The 19,982-nt window shown below is 37.2% G+C and overlaps 1 pseudogene; it reads right to left on the bottom strand.

Annotated features, from left to right (window-relative positions):
- Positions 1-1,391: 1,391 nt before the first annotated feature.
- On the bottom strand, positions 1,392-2,209 carry LOC100766309 (annotated as a pseudogene).
- Positions 2,210-19,982: the final 17,773 nt, after the last annotated feature.

Here is a 19,982-nt window from a genome sequence, read left to right as displayed (position 1 = left end):
AATTCCTAAGCAATTATAACCAAAAGTAAAAGAGAGAATACCAAAATTCATGAAATTAGAAATGAAAAGAAAGATATTTGCAATAGATACCAATAAGATAGAGAAAATCACAGGGATATACTTTAGAAACCTCTATTCCACTAAATTGGAAACTCTAAAAGAAATAGATTAATGCCTAGACAATACAATATATCTACCAAATTTAAACCAGTGGTTCTCAACTTTTGGGTTTTACCCCTTTGAGGGTCACGTTTAGATATGAATATCAGATATTTATATTATGATTCATAAGAGTACCAAAATTACAGTAGCAACAAAACAATTTTATGGTTGTGGTCACCACAACATGAGGAACTGCATTCAGGGGTCACAGCATTAGGAAGGTTGAGAGCCTCTGCTCTAGCCAGATAACCACCGACAAGATTAAAGCATTAGTAAAATTGTTTCCTACTAATGTAAGTCCAGAACCAGTTAAAATCACTGGAGAATTACACCAGAATTTCAAAAAAACTGATTTAATGTTGTGTTGATGTTGTCCTTGTTTTTCTGAGACAAGGTGTCAATACTCAGTCTTGACTGGCCTGAAAATTTCCATGTGGGGTAGACTGACCAAAAACTGCTTGACATTTCCTGACTCTGCTTACCAAGTACTGGGAATGCAGCCTCACTATCCTTCTTCCTGCTCTGAAACTCATTACTTAAATAATTAACCAAAAAGAGGGAAAAGATAGTAATAGAGATAGTAACTCTGTAGCTACTCTTACTTGGCATTCCCACCTCTGTATATTTATTTAAGTGAATTAAAAGTAAAAATCTTAAGGAGGTGTTTGCATTGCTTTTCCATTGTAGCTTTGTTCTCCATAGTTAACATATGGAGATATCCTAAGTGCCTAACAAAGAAAGAAAGGGAGTAGAAATTATAACATACTTATTATTTATATAATGATAAGCTATTTATGTACTTAATCTTGCATATACTGTGGGGGGCCCTTAAAAGTGACTTAAGGTCAGAGAGTTCAAACCTATCCTTGCTCTTTCAAGGTTAAAGGCCAAAGACCCAAAGGTCTAAAGTGTAGTTACTAGATGTATTAATCCTCAAGGCCAGGTAACAGAATACTTGATCTAAGGTGTGGTTACTAGATGTTTTGAGAATTAAGGAAGTAATTACATCTGTTTGTTTCTTGCATTATTGGAAAGGAAGCCCTTTTGTCTCCCCCCCCCCCACTTTGGTTGGCATGTATAAGAACTTTGAGCAATAAACTTGCGGCTGAACACAATATTTACTGGATGCCCTCCCAACTCTCTCTCTCTCTCTCTCTCTCTCTCTCTCTCTCTCTCTCTCTCTCTCTCTCTCTCTCTCTCAGATAAGTTTGTATTTATGTACAGAAAACTTAGCAGTGAATGTACATATAACCCAGTTTAGTATCGAGTTCTTTGGCCTTTGCCTTGTTCAGCTTGGCAATTAGAGCGACAGATTTAGGACCCAGGACATTGCCTTCCCAGTGGCAGCGGATCTCATCATATCTGTCTTTGTAATTGGTACTAATAGCTTCCACCAGCTTAGCCAGAGCACCCTTGTCTTCTGAGTTAACCTGTGTGAAGGCAACTGTGGTACATGTTTTCCTGTGGACCAGTCATCCCAGCCTGACTTTTCCCTTCATCATGCAGTAGGGGACCCCATCTTCCGAAACAGGGCAGGCAGGAAGACCACCAGCTCAATGGGGTCTACATAGTGGGCGATTACCACCAGCTGAGCCTTCTTGTTCTGCACCAAGGTGGTGAATGTATTGACTCCTCGAAGAACAGGTGGCCTCTTAGTTGGGACATCTCCTTTTCCAGTAGACTTGTCAGCACGAACCAACAGCCTTTGCTTCGTCTCCTGCTTTGTCCCTGGCCTGTACTTGTGGGCAAGCTGGGTAGCTGTTTGCCGGTCCAGGGCCTGAGTGAACTGGTTAATGGCAGGAGGAACTTTAAGCGGCTTATAGAGGATGACCCTTTGCCTCTGCAGCAGAATGTATCGGGGTCATTTGATGAAGCGTGTGAGATCTCGTTTGGGCTAGATGTCCTGCACAATGCCGAAGTTCTTAGGCCTTTTCTCAAACAAATGGTTCACCACCTTCTTGGCCTCCTGTTTCTTCACGACAGCAGGGGCCGGGACCACCTTCTTCCCCTTGGCCTTCTTTCCCTTGAGCATCTTGCTCGGCTGGAGAATAGAGAGTATCTCTTGTCCCCTGTCTATTTTTTTCTCAATCCACACTCCCCCTCTCAAGCACAGACGAGATAAGTCTGATAGACCACACAATATACTCATATAAATATGTGACTGGTAATTGTTTATTAAAAGGAAGGACACCTTGTCACTTGGCACATGAGTGAATCTGAAGTATAGTATACTTACTAAGTATAATGAGGCAGATAAAGAAAGACAAGTAATTTTTAACCTTAGTTAAAATAGAAAAGCTAAAACAGCTAAATTGTTGAAGCAAAAGATAGAAATTGATTACCAAAAGCCATGACAAGTGAGACACAGGCGAGGTTGTTCAAGGTGTAAGGAGTATCAGTTATAGGGAACAAAAAACATTTTACAGCGTTGGCACATAGTAGAATGAGGATAATAATAATACCTTGGCATACTTAAAATTCTTTAGCAGGGTAAATCATAACTCTATTCATAACACAGTAAATAATTTTGTGAAATGACAGATAGACTAATGAGTTTGATTACGTGTGGACAAGTTCATCACTTCACGAAGTTGAAGTTATTGAATATCTGCAACTTTACAGCCATAAGAAAGTAGATAGCTACTATATTCCCCATAAATCCCTCATTGCTAAGTACAGAGACACAGGTATTTCATGTATATATTTACATACTAAAAAATGAAACCAGCAGTTACTTATTTCAATGCAAATACCTCCTTGGTGTCTTGGGACCCATTCCATGACAGCTTTCTGCTACCATGGTGTCCTTTTTACCAGATTAGTAAAATTATCCTTTGTTCTGTTGGGAAAGGTTTACATTTGCTACTGGCACTTATCAAAATGATGATGAAATGATATAAAAGCAGTCTTGATAAGATTTCTAAATATCCATTGAAGCTATTTCACATCTGGAATGGCTAAATTGAAGCAATCTTCACAGGAAAATTAAACCACCAAAAATAATATGATAATAAACCATTGCAACACATTGCAGCTTTATTTCAATGATGCTAAGCTAATGTGAGAAGTGCAGAAATCTCAGCTCTTTAACCATTCAGGATAGAATAAATAAGAACTTATGACAGAACAAATTAAGGAGTGAACAATTTAATACCATAATTAGTAGTGAGAAATGTAAAAATTAGTAATTATTGAAGAAACCATATGTTTAATGTATTAACTCCTGCTATTAAAACTATATTATACTATTTTGTCAGATTATGTAATGAGTGAGATTTTTCCAGAGCTTAAGCTACTTCCTGAGAGGGAGGAAGATTAGATTTGAAGAAAGCCTCATTATTTAGGCCATAGTTTACTGTACATTAGTTCTGTATTATTCTTTGCACATTGGGAGGTCTGATTCAATTGTAAAAATAGAATTTTAAAAGTGTTTGATTAGGTGTCCATAAACAATATTTAGCAATGGGAAAGTTAAGGTCAGCAAATAAATCTAGAATCTCTGTTTGTAGCATAAACACACAAGATTTCAGGAGGTAAAATTTGCAAACGTCGGGTGACCCTGATAGATTCTGAAACTTTTCTATGCTCAGAGATTCCCAGAATGCCACACAACTTCACAATACCCCCAGGAGTACTGGTATATGCCAGATGAAGCTAGCCAATTCATGATCTAGAAATTATACGAACAACTAGGATTTGGGTCACTTAAAATAGCCAGAATTTTCCTAGTTTTCCATGACTTATTATGGGAAAGCCGTACAGAGTCATATCAATTAATCACAAAATATTGAATGTCCACAGAGTAGTTTGAATGGTGATATATATGTTTATATGTATACACACACATATATATATGTATATATATGTACATATATATATATATATGTACATATATATGTGGCTACCTACACATATATTTTTGTTTATATGTGTATTGGTATATAAGATATTTATATTTTACTAGGGAATATACTAATGTATACTTATAGATCTCAATGTGCATGTACATAAATGAATCTAACTCAGGTTAAATGCAATGAAAGAAATTCATAAGGGGATGACTAAGTTACATTTCTATTGTTATAAGACACCATGACCAAGACAACTTATCAATAAAAGAGTTTGTTTGGGTCTTTCAGTTTCTGAGGATGAGTCTATGATTATCATTGTAGAAATCATGGCAGTAGGCAGGCAAGCATGGCACTGGGACAAAAGCTGAGAGTTTATGTTTAGACCCACAACCATGAGGCAGAGAGCTAGCTGGGAATGATGTAGGGTTCTGAAATCTTCAAGCCAGCGCCCTCCCCAACATCCCCAACACATCTCCAGTTAGGTCATACCTCCTAATCCTTCCCTACCAATTCCACTATTGAAGGGTACAAAGTATTCAAATATATGAGCCTATAGAGGCCATTTTTTATTCAGATCACCACAGGGACTTAAAACTACAGAAGCTAAGAATAAAAATTTTCTTTGAAACTTCAGCAACAATCTGAGGAGGTCAGATTAGCTGCACCTGAAAGAAGCTACCTTCAGAACTGTGTAGGAAAGAACATTCCAGAGAGGATAAGTTGGTGCAGAAAATTTTGGATAATGCAAGGAACAACAATTTAAAAAAAATACATCAAAAGTCTAACAACTTAGGGAAGAAGAAAACTCTCACACATGCATTCTCCAATTTCCCTGAATAACAAGAAAAATTTGACTGAGGTGGAATATAAAATAAGCATGAGAGTCAACTAGTTTACACACAATAAAATGAGTAGGTGAGTGTGTATGTGTAACTCTAAATGAAGCATGTACATTTGTGTGCAATTATCACCAACATTTAAGTATTCACAACAAAGCAGGGTATGTGCTGCAACCTATTACTCCAGCACTCAGAATAGAGCAGAAGAAGACATGTCATGAGTTTAAGGTCACACCCAGATATACAATAAGCCTGGGTTACACGAGGTCATATTGAAAACAAATCACAACTTTCCACCTGGTTTTCATGAATCCAGCAAGGGGCCTCATGTTCTTTGCAGCTATGCTCTAAATAATAACTATTTATTGAGATTAAGAGTAGATCTTATTTCTGGCAACAGGTAAATTTCATGGTATAATGTGTGCTTGAGTTTTTGTTTTCTCTCATTTAGTATGTTTTTCTGGCTATTGTGTTCTCTTCCACTGTGTGTCTTTTGCCACTCTTTGTTGCTGATCTATGTTTAATTGGATATAGATAGTCACTACTCTCTGTAATCATACACTTGACATTGGCATTGTTTCACCTTTAGTATACTCGGCATAATGATGCTACAAGCATTAACAAATAAGGAATTATATGGACACTAATTTTAATAAAATACCTAGGAATAAATGCATTTGGCCAATTATATATTACCTGTGATGAATGATTTTTTGCAGATTTATTTTTTATTTGAATGAGAAACAAGTTTGCTTTACATGACAATCCCAGTTCCCTTCTCCCTCCCATCCTCCCCTACTGCCCGCCCCCAGCTAAAACCCTACCTATCATGTATCCTTTCTGCGCCCGCTGGATGGTGAGGCCTTCCATAGGGTGTCATCAGATTCTATCATATCATATCTGGTGGCATATAAGTTAGTCATCAATCTCATTATCAAGGGAGGGCATATAAGGTAGCCTCTCCTCTGTTGCTTAGATTGTTAGCTGTCATCTTTGTAGCTCTCCAGACATTTCCCTAGTGCCTCATTTCTCTGTAAACCTAAAATGACTAACACTATTATGGAATCTCCATTCTTGTTATCTTCTATTCTTCACCTGACTCAAACTTTCTGCTCCCTCATGTCTTCTGTGTCCCAACTCTTCTCACCTTCTCATTCTCCTAGCTCCCTCCAAACACTTCCCGTGCTCCCAATTTGCTCAGGGGATCTTGATCCTTTCCCCTTCTCCAGGGGAGCATGTATGTCATTCTTAGGGTCCTCCTTGTTTATTAGATTCTCTGGCAGTGTGGATTGTGAGCTAGTAATCATTTACTCTATGTCTAAAATCCACATATGATTGAGTACATACCATGTTTGTCTTTTTTGCGATTGGGTTATCTCACTAAGAATGGTTTCTTCTAGTTCCATCCATTTTCCTGCAAATTTCAAGATTCCATTGTTTTTTTCCCACTGAGTAGTACTCCATTTTGAAAATGTACCACAATTTCTCTATCCATTCTTCGGTTGAGGGGCATCTAGGCTGCTTCCAGTTTCTGGCTATTACAAATGGTGCTGCTATGAACATCATTGAACAGATGTCCTTGTTGTATGAATGTGCTTCTTTTGTGTATATGCCTAAGAGAGGAATTGCTGGATCTGGTGGTAGAATGATATGCATTTTCTTGAGGAGTCACCATACTGATTTCCAAAGTGGCTTGTACAAGTTGGCACTCCAACCAGCAGTGGAGGAGTGTTCCCCTTTCTCTGCATCCTCTCCAGCATAAAATGTCTTTTTTTGTTTTTGATTTTGGCTATTCTGACAGGAGTAAAATGGTATCTCAGAGTTGTATTGATTTGCATTTCTCTGATGGCTAAGGATGCTGAACACTCTCTTATGTGTCTTTCAGCCATTTTAGAATCCTCTATTGAGAATTGTCTATTCAGTTCTGTACCCCACTCTTTAATTGGATTGTTTGGCATTTTGGAGAATAGCTTCTTGAGTTCTTTGTATATTTTGGAGTTCAGCCCTCTGTCAGATGTCGAGTTGGTGAATATCTTTTCCCACTCTGTGGTATGCCATTTGGTCTTGCTAACTGTGTCTTTTGCCTTACAGAAGCTTCTCAGTTTCAGGATGTCCCATTTATCAATTGTTGATTTCAGTGTCTGTGCTACTAATGTAATATTCAGGAAGCAGTCTCCTGTACCAATTAATTTAAGGGTATTTCCCACTTTGTCTTCTAATATGTTTAGTGTGGCTGGATTTATGTTGAGGTCTTTGATCTATTTTGACTTAAGTTTTGTGCATGGCGATAGGCTTGGGTCTATCTGCAGTCTTCTACATGCCAGCATCAGGTTATGGCAGCACTATTTGTTGAAGATGTTTTCTTTGTTCCATTGTATAGAATTGGATTGTTTGTCAAATCAGGTGTTCATAGGTGTGTGGTTTAATATTAGGGTTTTCATGTCAATTCCATTGGTCTACCTGTCTATTTTTGTGCCAATATCAAGCTGTTTTCAGGACTATAGCTCTGTAATAGAGCTTGAAGTCAGGGATGGTGATGCCTCAGAAGTTCCTCTATTGTACAGGGTTGTTTTGGCTATCCTGGGTCTTTTGTTTCTCCATATAAAGTTGAGAAGTGTTCTTTCAATGTTTGTGAAGAATTGTGTTGGGATTTTGATGGGGATTGCATTGAATCTGTAATTGCTTTTGGCAAGATTGCCATTTTCACTATGTTGATCCTACATATCCAAGAGCATGGGAGATCTTTCCATTTTCTGGTATCTTCTTTAATTTCTTTCTTTAGAGATTCAAAGTTCCTATCAAACAGGTCTCTCACTTTTTTTGGTTAGTGTTAACCAAAGATATTTTATGTTGCTTGTGGCAATTGTAAAGGGTGATGTTTCTCTGATTTCTTTCTCCACCAATGTGTCATCGGTATATAGTAGGACCACAGATTTTTTTTAGTTAATCTTGTATCCTGCCACTTTGCTGAAGGTGTTTATCAGCTGTAGTAGTTCCCTGGTAGAGTTTTTCGAGTCACTTATGTAGACTATCATATCATCTGCAAATAGTGAGAGTTTGACTTCTTCCTTTCTGATTTGTATTCCCTTGATCTCCTTTTGTTGTCTTATTTCTGTAGCTAGAACTTCAAGAAAAATATTGAAGAATTATGGAGAGAGTGGACAGCCTTGTATTATTCCAGATTTTAGAAGAATTGAATTGAGTTTCTCTCCATTTAATTTGATGTTGCCTATAAGCTTGCTTTGTATTGCCTTTATTATGTTGAGGTATGTTCCTGTTATCCATGTTTTCTCCAAGACTTTTATCATGAAGGGGTGTTGGATTTTGTCAAAGGCTTTTTCAGCATCTAGTGAGATGATCATGTTTTTTTTTTTTTCCCTCAGTCTGTTTATATGGGGAATTACATTGATCGATTTTCGTATGTTGAACCATCCTTGAATCCCTGGGATGAAGCCTACTTGATCATTGTGGATGATTTCTCTGATGTGTTCTTGGTTTGTTTTGCCAGTATTTTATTGAGAATTTTTGCATCAATGTTCATGAGGGATATTTGTCTGTAATTATGTTTCTTAGTTGTGTCTTTGTGTGGCTTGGGTATCAAAGTTATTGAAGCCCCATAAAAAGAGTTTGACAATGATCCTGTGATTCTATTGAGTGGCATACTTTGAGGAGAATTGGTATTAGCTGTTCCTTGAATTTCTGGTAGAATTCTACATTGAAGCCGTGTTTGGCCCTGGGTTTTTTGTTTGGTTGGGAAACTTCTGATGAGTGCTTCTTTTTCATTAGGGGTTATAGGTCTATTTAAGTTGCATATCTATTATTGATTTAATTTTGGCAAGTGAAGTCTGTCCAGAAAATTGTCCATTTCCTTTAGATTTTCAAATTTTGAAGAATATAGGTTTTCAAAGTATGACCTGATGATTCTCTGAATTTTCTCTGTGTCTGTTGTTATGTCCCCCTTTTCATTACTGATTTTATTAATTTGCATGTTCACTCTCTGCTGTTTGTTAAGTTTGGATAAAGGTTTGTCTATCTTTTTGATTTTCTCGAAGAACCAACTTTTTGTTATATTGATCCTTTGTATTGTTCTCCTAGTTTTCATTTTATTGATTTCAGCCCTCAATTTGATTATTTCCTAGCATCTGCTCCTCTGGGGTGTATTGGCTTCTTTGTGTTCTAAAGCTTTCGGTTGGGCTGTTAATTCTCTAGTGTGATTATTCTCCTGGTTTGTTCATGTGTGCACTTAGCGCTATGAACTTTCCTCTTAGCCCTGCTTTCAAAGTGTTCCATAGGTTTGGGTATGTTGTGTCCACATTCTCATTGAATTCTAGGAAATCTTCAGTTTCTTTTTTTACTTCTTCCTCGACCCAGGAATTGTGCAATTGGGTGTTACTTAATTTCCATGAGTTAGTAGGTTTTCTCTAATTTGTGTTGTTGGTGAATTCTAACTTTAAGACATGGTGGTCTGATAAGATACAGGGGGTTATTTCAATTTTTTGTACCTGTTGAGGTTTTCTATGTTGCCAAGTATGTGGTTGATTTTAGAGAAGGTTCTATGTGGCACTGAGAAGAAGGTAAATTGTTTTGTATTTGGATGGAATGTTCTATAGATATCTGTTAAGTCCTATTGCACCATAATTTCTATTAGTTCCTTTGTTTCTTTGTTAAGTTTCTGTCTAGTGTTCCTGTCCAGTGGTGAGAGTGGGGTGTTGAAGTCTCCCACTATAAGTGTATGTGATTTTATGTGTGATTTGAGTTTTAGTAATGTTTCTTTTACAAACATGGTTGCAGTTGTATTTGGGGCAGAAATGTTCAGAATTGACCCTTCATCCGGATGTATTTTTCTTGTGATGAGTAGGAAGTGACCTCCTTCATCTATTTTCATTGATTTTAGTTTAAAGTCCAATTTGTTGGATATTAGGATTGCTAGCCCCACTTGTTTCTTGGGTCCATTTGATTAGAAAATCTTTTCCCAACCTTTAATTCTTATGTACCATCTGTCTTTGAAGTTGAGGTGTGTTTCTTGTATGCAGCAGAAGGATGGATTCTGTCTTTTTATCCCTTCTACTAATCTGTGTGTTTTTATAGGTGAGTTGAGACCATTAATATTGAGGGATATTAATGACCATTGATTGTTCGTTCTTGTTTGTTTTTGATTTGGTGATGGTGGCAAAATTATGTGTGGGATTCTATCCCTTTTTTTTTCTTTTGGCTGTTGGTAAATTGGGATTATCTATTGCCTATATTTTTCTGGTTATAGTTAACTTCCTTGGGTTACAATTTTCCTTCCAGAACTTTCTGTAGGACTGGAGTGGTGGATATGTATTGTTTGAATCAGGTTTTGTCATGGAATAACTTGTTTTCTCCATCTTTATTGATTGAAAGCTTTGCTGAGTATAATAGTCTGGGCTGGCATCTATGCTTCCTTAGTGTTTGTAGGATATCTATCCTGGACCTTCTGGTGTAGGGGAAGCTGTAGCCACGCCTTCTTAGGGGCTGGCTACAGGAGTACCTGAGGGCTTGTGAGGGCGTGGTCAGAGTGAGTAGGGGGACTGCGTTTTCGGTTTCGGTTTCTCTTTGCTTCTTGCTGTACAGACTACCACCGGCTGGCTGGTTCGCTCTGTAAGTAAGGCTTTTCCCTATTAAATACCCTTATATTTCTACCTGACTCCGTATTGGTAATTACCTACTATATCTGGTTGTCAGAAGCGGGATATTGGAAACCCACACCCCATTTGGGACAGGCTGTGGGTTCCATCGGGCCCGCCGCCTAGGCCCGGAAAGCACCCTCTTTCCACAGGCGTTCCCGGCTAGCAGCTGACCCACGGCAGCTGTGCTGCTCAGAGCCATCCACCCAGTTTCTAGCTGCCTAGAGGTGAGTAAGTTTCGGCTTTCAGCAGAGGCTTCCCCTTGCCGCAGAACGGGAAAGCCAAAGCTGAAAAGCCGTATACTCTCTAAGATAAGCGCAGCCGCTTTTGTGACCGCTCTCCACTGCTGACCGACTGCTGCCAAACGCCTCGGAATAACTGAAGGCCTGTGCTACCTGCTGGTCAAATATATTTACTGCATCTAGAGTTGAAATCAGGTAAAATCATGGCGGAATATTTATCATTTGCTAAAATTGGTAATGTTTTTGCTTATTACGTGAATTCACTGTTTGAGGAGGATGCTAATTTGCCAATTATTGGCCTATATGCTGTCATGGCAGTCAGCTTGCTGGTACAAATAGTATTACTAGCCAGAGGACTCAGGAACAGGGACAGAAATAACCTCACCACCTGCTTGCAGGAAATAACAGCTTTACGCAATGAGGTTTTGGAAAACAGATTAGGTCAGACCACAATTGTGCAGCAAGTGGAACAGAAATTGGATGATAAGCTTGGCTCTGTGTCCAATACACTAAAGACAGAGCTGTCTGATGAGATACAGCGTATTTATGATAAGATAAACACAGAGAGATCCTCCATGTCTGAGGCCTTAGAGGCTAGGCTGTCAGAAGACCATGACCAGCTAAAGAATATCTGTAGCCAGCTAGAAACTCAGATAGGCAATGTTACTCATCAACTAGACACAACGGTGCAAAATACCCAGTATAGGGTTAAAGAATTGGACAATGCCATTCAATCAGTTATTGAAGCATCCAAGGTAACAGATCAGAAATTTAAGTCTAGATTTAAATGTTTGAAAGATAATTTACAGTACAGGGCTGACAGATTACATAGGTCCATACGGTCGATTGCTGAGGACTCAAAATCAACAAATCATGACCTGGAATCTAGACTCCAATACCTAGAAGGCAGTTTCCATGCCATCCAGATGCTGTCTAAGGATGATCGTATGAAAGACCTAGAAAAACGTGTAGATGAGCAGTTAGAGCAATTTACAGATTCACTAACATGCTTGGAATCTTTTATGATTAAGGAGATTGAAACTTTTCAAAAGGATATCATTGCTAGGCTTAAAGATCAATGGGATGCCTCAGAAGCAGAATCACTCCAATCCCAGGCACCTACTCCACCCAGGTATCGTGACTATTCTTCTAAGGTTGTTACTCATACACCATTAGTGTACCCAGCTACCATGGTAAAAAGGCCAGCTTCTAAGAAACACCCTCATGGACAAATGGTTTATGAATGGCAACCTATACAGCCGAAGGATCTTAAAAATATTAAAGAATCAGTTGTCTCATATGGTCTCCATAGCCCATATGTAAAACAGCTATTACATTCATGGGCAATCTTTAACAGGGTGACACCCACAGATTGGAAACTATTGGTAACAGCTGTATTTGAGAATTCATGCCAAATCCAGTGGAAGGCATTGGTAAGGGAAGAGGCAAAGCTCCTTAAACGTCAGGGCATAAAGGAAGGTTTTAAAGCCCCTCTAGATAAGCTTCTTGGTCAGGATATTTATGCTGACCCACAGGTTCAAACAAGCTTGGAAGACTAAATCCCCCAAACATAGGTTACATAATGCTTTATTAACACTAAACTTTCTTAATGCCAATAAAAAAGGACAAACAGCTACAAAAAGACACTGGACCATAAAAAAAAACTGCTAAACTCAATCAGCCAGTATACTTCAAAGATGTACTAACCTCTACATGGAAACCAGGACATGTATTACGTTGGGGTAGGGGTTTTACATTGGTTTCTACAGGAGAAGAAAAACTTTAGATACCATCAAAGTTGATCAAGATTCGACTAAAAAAGGAAAAACCTCTCAACGAGGACAAATGACAGGTATTCTACTAAGGTATATCTTATAAACTAAATAAAAACCTCCCAAAGGAAAGGGAAGTGTTTTGCTTTTATCTTCACAGGAAAACTCATCTTCAGAAGGCAAAAGACACTACATGGGTAGATACTTAAGAAGACAAGATAACTATAACCATCAAATAAAAGGAATGTGCCGTACGGCAAACTTTACAGCTGTCTCTCAAAAAACTCTCTATATCCTAGTCCCTATTCAATTAAACCAATGCTAGATTTAGAGGTGGATTTGGCTTTCCTCCTCTAAAATCCAAGCACATTATTTAACTAAACTTTAATGTTTCTGTGTTGTATCAAGAAGCCAATTGATATAATACAAAATAAAAGAAGAATTTGGGGACTGTCTTTGTCTTTTCTTGGATCTTTCTCTCAAGGTGTACACCCTTTCATTATTGTTATGCTCTCATGGTTACATTCCTCAGCATGTGTACATACACAAACAAACATTTCTCTACTAACTGTTTATGTTTGAGTCCCACACAGCCAATAAAGACCTGCCTGACAACAATCCCTAGACACCCTAAAAAGAAAATGGGCCACACCTCCTCAACTACACTGAATCCAACTTGCTCCATTTCAACTGACACTCTGGCCAGAGGTTCGGGTACTGACTTCAATCAAGTTGAGGATTTCAAGCGAGACCTTCAATCAAGTAAATCCCATCTAACATGGACTGGATACTAACATTTTCTTTCTACAGGACCCCATATGACTCTCATCGTCCCATTTCAGCAAAAAGTAACTTGGAGAATGCTACGCCCCCTTTCCCCATTGTTGTCACTTAGGATAGTGTATATACCTAGTTAGGAATAGCTTCCTATTGTTTATGACTTTAGGGTTTATTATATTTTACCTTTATACTGTTAAGTTTTAATCCTCTTTTAGACTAAAAGGGGAATTGTAGGGGAAGCTGTAGCCACGCCTTCTTAGGGGCTGGCTACAGGAGTACCTGAGGGCTTGTGAGGGCGTGGTCAGAGTGAGTAGGGGGACTGCGTTTTCAGTTTCGGTTTCTCTTTGCTTCTTGCTGAACAGACTACCACTGGCTGGCTGGTTCGCTCTGTAAGTAAGGCTTTTCCCTATTAAATACCCTTATATTTCTACCTGGCTCCGTATTGGTAATTACCTACTATATTCTGGCTTTCAGAGTTTCCATGGAAAAATCAGGTGCAATTCTGATAGGATTGCCTTTATATGTTACTTGACATTTTTCCTTTGATGCTCTGAATATTTTCTCTCTATTTTGTATGTTTGGTGTTTTCATTATTATGTGGCAAGGAGACCTTTTTATTGGTTCAGTCTATTTTGTGTTCTGTTGGCTTCTTGTATCATTGGCATGTCTTTCTTTAGATTGGGAAAGTTTTCTTCTATGATTTTGTTGAATATGTTTTCTGTGCCTTTGTGTTGGATTTCTTCACATTCTTCTAAACCTATTATTCTTAGGTTTGGTCTTTTCACAGTATCCCATATTTTCTGGATATTTCATGTTAGGGTTTTGTTGGACTTAAGATTTTCTTTGGTTGACGAGTCTATTTCTCCTAGTGTATCTTCAACTCCTGAGATTCTCTCTTCCATCTCTTGTATTCTGTTGGTTATGCTTGCATCTGTAGTTCCTGATCATTTACCCAGCTTTTCTATTTCCAGCATTCCCTCAGATTGTGCTTTCGTTATCGTCTCTATTTCAGTTTTTAGGTCTTGAACTGTTTCCTTGAGAGATTTGTTGACATCTTGTATTTTTTGCTTTGTTTTTTCTTCCATTTCTTTAAGGGATTTTCTCATGTCCTCTTTGAGGTCCTCTATCATTTTCATGAAGATGTGTGTAAGGTCATTCTCTTCTGCTTCATCTGTATTGTGATGTTCATGTCTTGCTGGTGTATGGTTCCTAGTCTCTGGTGGTATCATATTGGTTTTCTGTTGTTGAATGTGCTTTTACATTGTTCTCTTCTCATCCTTTCTTCTGGTGGGTGTAACAGGAGTCTCTTCCTCTCCTGGTGGGTATGGAACCAAGGTTCCCTTCTGTTAGATGCAAATAGTTTCAGTTCTCTGATGTCTGTCCTCTTGTTGTGGATGGAGGCGGAACTGCCACCAGGGCATTGGCAGTGCCTGGATGTGTTGGATCCCACTGCTGAGTTCGGATCTGGTGAGCAGACCCCTGGTGTCAGATGTTTCTGAGCAGGGCCGCTGAACCAGAAGCAGAAACAGCCCCTGGCCTACCTGGGCAGGTGGATGGAGGCAGAACTCTAATTTTTAAATTCTCTACAGTTTAGATTTTATAGTGTTAATTCCTTCATCAAAGGTCAATCCTACTGAATAATTGTAGCTATAAAGACAGGTAACATACTAGATGAAGTCTGTATGTTACTTATTTCATTCCACTCTGACATCATAACTAAATTAACTGGACACTCCAAAGGAAAACAGCAACTTTTAGCATTGTATGGAAATTCAAGGCAGTGAGAACAAAGTAGTTAACTTGTAGGAGGCTCATATGAATGATGCATAAAATTAAGTGCATTGTATTAGGGCACTGTCTGTCATAGAAAATATTCTTATTAATGGAACTGAGACTTGTATAAGTTCTCTGAGTTTAGATATTTACCTTTAGCAAGCAACCTCCTTCCACTTTTAGATTCAAATCATAAAATTTCCTTTCTGTGAGGAAATGCTTCCTCAGTGCTAAGTATTTTCTATCTGCCCATCATCTAAATCTGAGAAATGTACTTTGCAAATACCCTTTTAAATCTCAGGAATCTTAAAGGTCAGAGAAATGCTGAAATGGCCCCAATAACAAAGGTTGGCAAAGCTGATGAGAGACAATGTGCATTGACTTTATATATGAGGCAGAAGCATGCACAACACATGAAAAGAAAAAGGAACTAAAAATATCTATGTTGTTATAAAGGAAAGATGAGCCAAAGCAATTTGTCTCTGCTTCTTTCCATCTGTGTGGCTCCTCCACTTCAACAGCCAATGTCGATGAATCTGATTTGCTTTCCTGCTATAATAGTTGTGGCTTAGCGAGAAACTATGCTGCAATGTCTAGATAAAGACATCTTTGTGTAAATACTGCATGTGTCTCAGTTTAACACATATGCTTTGACATGTGATTTTTGTACACACACCCTGTCTTCCTGTCTTTAGGTAACATATGAGCTCCTGACAAATACCTGAAGGGAGAATGTTTTTCTTAGAGCCTGAAAATGATACTTTCCCCAGAACTATACCATTCAAGAAGCTGCAGTTAATTTTCTATTCTATATCAGAAAGTTCTCCAGTATACTCAGGAATGAAAAACTCTCTCTCTCTCTCTCTCTCTCTCTCTCTCTCTCTCTCTCTCTCTCTCTCTCTCTCAGAAGAGAAAAAGTATATGGACTATGGTCATTGTCATTGTTCATGAAATAAGAGCTAAGAGGTTAAAATTATTTTTTCCAGTGTTGCTAAGTGCTTCTTATGAGGAGGTAAACATGATGTTCTGATTGCCTTCCCTTCAGACTAGTGTTTCAACCAGCTGACCACTCTTGATGTAAACATTTGCCCTGGCTGGATTTTCCTACTCCTGGATGATTGTCTGCCTGGCAACAAGATGACAGAAGCACAAAGCCAAAATATCCTTATGTGGGCATAGCTGCCTCTCATGGCAGAGCCAATTTGGATCCTATCCATTGGCAGGGATGTCCCAGAAGCAGCCAATTTTAGTTCAGTCTCTTTAAAACTATGGATTGTAAACAAACAGTAGGATTTTCCACAGCAGAAGGGAGAATAGTGAGAAGATAAGGAGGAACTAAAGCTAGCCACCAGTTTACTAGTTCAGAGGAATTGGGGTATTGAAAAACAGCTACAAACTTCCAGGTACTCTAGAATAAATAGATAATGCATTAAGTTAACAAACTTACTGCGGTCCTTTTTGCCTTTTCTTTCCTAGTCTCCTAATTCCATACCTTCCCATTTCTTGGCCTTTAATAGGAAACAATCAAAACTAGACAAGTTCAATGGGTGGTTGCTCAGTTGTAGTAGGCAAAGCTGAACATTGCCTGGAATGCAGGGTATTCAGGTTTTCATGGATATTTCAAATAGGTCTTCTAGACTATCTTTAACTATAGTTGGTTAGATTCAAATATAGTTTTTAAAAGTTCTATTCAGATCCTCTATACGAATCATGCCTTTGGGAATCAAGTTCAACAGCAATATGCATACATTGCATGCTGCTGTTCAAGCTGTGTCAGCAGAGCAAGAAATCATCCAAGTGGTCAAGGGAAGACCAAGAAGCCTTGTTTCCAGCTGACTCTGGGTCCTCAGACAATACCCTTGAATTCCTTGAGTACTGGCTGCCTCTTAGACCAATGTTAATGATAAAAGTAGAAACTGATGACATATGCCTTATGTTATAAGAGCTAATAACTTCCAATATGCAATACAAAAGGTATTATTAGTCATATCATTAATTTATTAGTATGCTATCAAAGTGAATATTAAATTACTAATAACCAATTCACAACAATGTTGTGATTGAAAATAATTGACTTGGTAATTGCATAGTGAATTAGGGTTCCTTTCTTTCCACATATTCTTCAATACTTGTGAGATTTATAGAAAGTAGAAATAATGACTGGGGTGTAGTGGTATCTCTATCTTGGAGTAGTTTTAATTTTCATTTCCATCATGGCTAGTGATACTGAACATTTTTAAAAATAATTATTGGTCACTTGTGTCTCTTATTTTGAAAAGTGTCTAATTAATTTGTCCATTTGTTGATTGGCAACTTTGTTTCCTTGGTGCTTAATTTCTGTAATTCTTTGTAAGTTAGAGACATCAGTTTCTTTTTCAGAAGCGTAGCTGATAAGGATGTTCTCCCCTTTTGGGATCTCTCTGTTTGTTCTGTTTATGTTTTCTTGTTTTGTTTTGTTGCTGTGCAGAAACTTTTTTTTCATGTAGTCCCATCTGTGCTATCTAGAAAGTTCTTACCCACCCTAAGGTCTTGAAGAGCGGTCTTCATACTATCTTTTAGAAGTTTCATTGTTTCTGGTTTTAAATAAAAGTTATTGACCCATTTTGAATTAATTTTTGCACAAATTTTGGAAATTATCTTGAAGTCTCCTCAAAATATCAAAAGCAAATCTACTGTAAGCCCAGCTATTTCACTCCTTGGAATATAAGTAGAGAAACCATAGAAATATTTGATTCCTAATATTCATTGATGACCTTATCACTATAGCAAGGGAATGTAATTAATAAGTCTGTCAAAAGATAAGTAGAATATATATATATATATATATATATATATATATATACTATTCAACTCTAAGGAAAAATAAAATCATAAAAACATGTTGTGTGTGTATAGGGGTTGGTATAGCATGTAGAAAGGAGAATATGAAGGGTAAAAAATAGGTGTTGAAGAAGCACTGAGTGACACTTGAGTCATAAAAGAGTACATATGTAAATAATTATTTTTCTAGTTTTACCTCTGACATAGCCTTTTTAAAAAAATTGGTGGTGAATAAGTGAATAAAATATATATAATAGTGAAAGTATAAAATCTAATGTAAACCTTCATGGTTTCAGAATGGCTACTCCAAATTTATACAAATTCATTGAAATTTATAGCCTTTGGATCTGGTCCTAATGTATGATTACTTTTTACTTAAATGTCTTTATAATAGAGATTTAATAAATCTTAGAAGTATATTTGACAGGCTAGGCATGGTGTCACCCTCAGAAGTCAGAAGCAGACCAATTTTCGTGAATTCAAGCCCAGAATGATCTACAACACAGCCTTTGGACGAGGCCAGACAGAGCTGTAGTGAAACCTTGTCTCAAAACAAAAAAAATAAAACAAACAAAAACTTCTTGTCAATTACATTACAACAAATATAATACTCACAATTGGTCTACCCAAGATATTTTAAATGTGGTAAGAGTTAATCGAAAACCAGTCAAGATATCAGAATCACTTTCTATGTATGTGTATTTCATTGATTGCAGAAGCATTTACATGAAGTTAGAAAAGAAACACTATTTTTTAATGTTAGATGTAGTTATTTAGAGTATAAAATAAAAATACTTGGTGTACTATGGGTAGATGGCCCCTACCTAATAGCTATGTCACTTTTCAAGGATCCTATAGCATATAGGTGATCACTAAAGTTAATTGAGGTCTAAAAAAGTTGGGAACCCTGTACATACAGCTTTGCTAGCCAAGTAGAAATGTTAACCTGCTCTTTCCCAGGATATTAGAAAAGCATTAAAGATACTTTATGAGACAAATTGAAAAGGGATAAATATGAGACCTTAAGAAAAATACATTACTTTTTGCCTTTTTTAAGCACTTAGATCTGATGCATGACACCTGCTTAAAGCCCAAAGTATTGTCACAGCTTTGCTGAGGAAGAGGAGATAAGACTTATGCTTAGATGAAAGTTCATACTACATCAAGTCAGTGTGTTTAAACCAATGAAAAACAACCCAGAGATTGTGTCTGCTATAAGCATAAAGCAATGCATGATGGCATACTGTATGTCAAGCTGTACAAATTACTCATGGCAGAATGGCAAGATATATATCCATTAAAATCAAATAAGTATTTCAATGTGTGTTGGCCAACAAAGATAAATAGTGTCTCTCTGAATCAAATACAAAACTATTTCTCTCCTTACAATTTTAGACTTCTATGCCTTTCAACCACAATTATTTCTAGTTTATTTGGGAAATTTTCACTTTCTACCTTCATTTAGAAATTCTTAGTTTGTCCATCAAAATCACTTTCTACTTTAACTGAAAGGAATATTCATTAGGGATTAAAGTATGCATATTTCTATAGGTTTCTTTCTGATTATCTCATTCATATTCATAAGTTGATTGGATGAATAAAATATGAGGAATGCAAAGGCTACTCTCAGCAGAATTACATCATCAATACAAGTAGTTGGTTTAAATGGGCTATGGACTATGATTAAGAGTATAATTATTGATAGGCAGAGCTATACAAGATTTATCTTTCTTTCATGATTGTTTTCTCCATTTCATTTCCATTAACAAAATTTCAAAAAGTAATTTTAGTACATAAAATTTTAGATATGATATTTAAAATTTAAAATCTATGAAGTCACGTTATTTGAAAAATGTAGAAAATTTCTGATTCTTAGGAAAATAACATAGGATAACATAGATTTTGAAATAGCCAGTATTTGCACTGCATAGTCCTATACATGTCTCTAGATCTTCATATGTGACCTTATCATTAGCAAAGAAAAACATACTACTCTGGTTGAAATAAAAACAATGTGAAATATTTAAGGAAATAAAACTTATTAAGTAATCTGTCAGCAGCAATGTCTCTGTTTCTTCATTTTTAAATCTAAAGT

The sequence above is a fragment of the Cricetulus griseus genome, chromosome 2, assembly GCF_003668045.3.
Source record: "Cricetulus griseus strain 17A/GY chromosome 2, alternate assembly CriGri-PICRH-1.0, whole genome shotgun sequence".
Taxonomy (NCBI): domain Eukaryota; kingdom Metazoa; phylum Chordata; class Mammalia; order Rodentia; family Cricetidae; genus Cricetulus; species Cricetulus griseus.
This window is presented reverse-complemented; position numbering and strand designations above follow the sequence as displayed.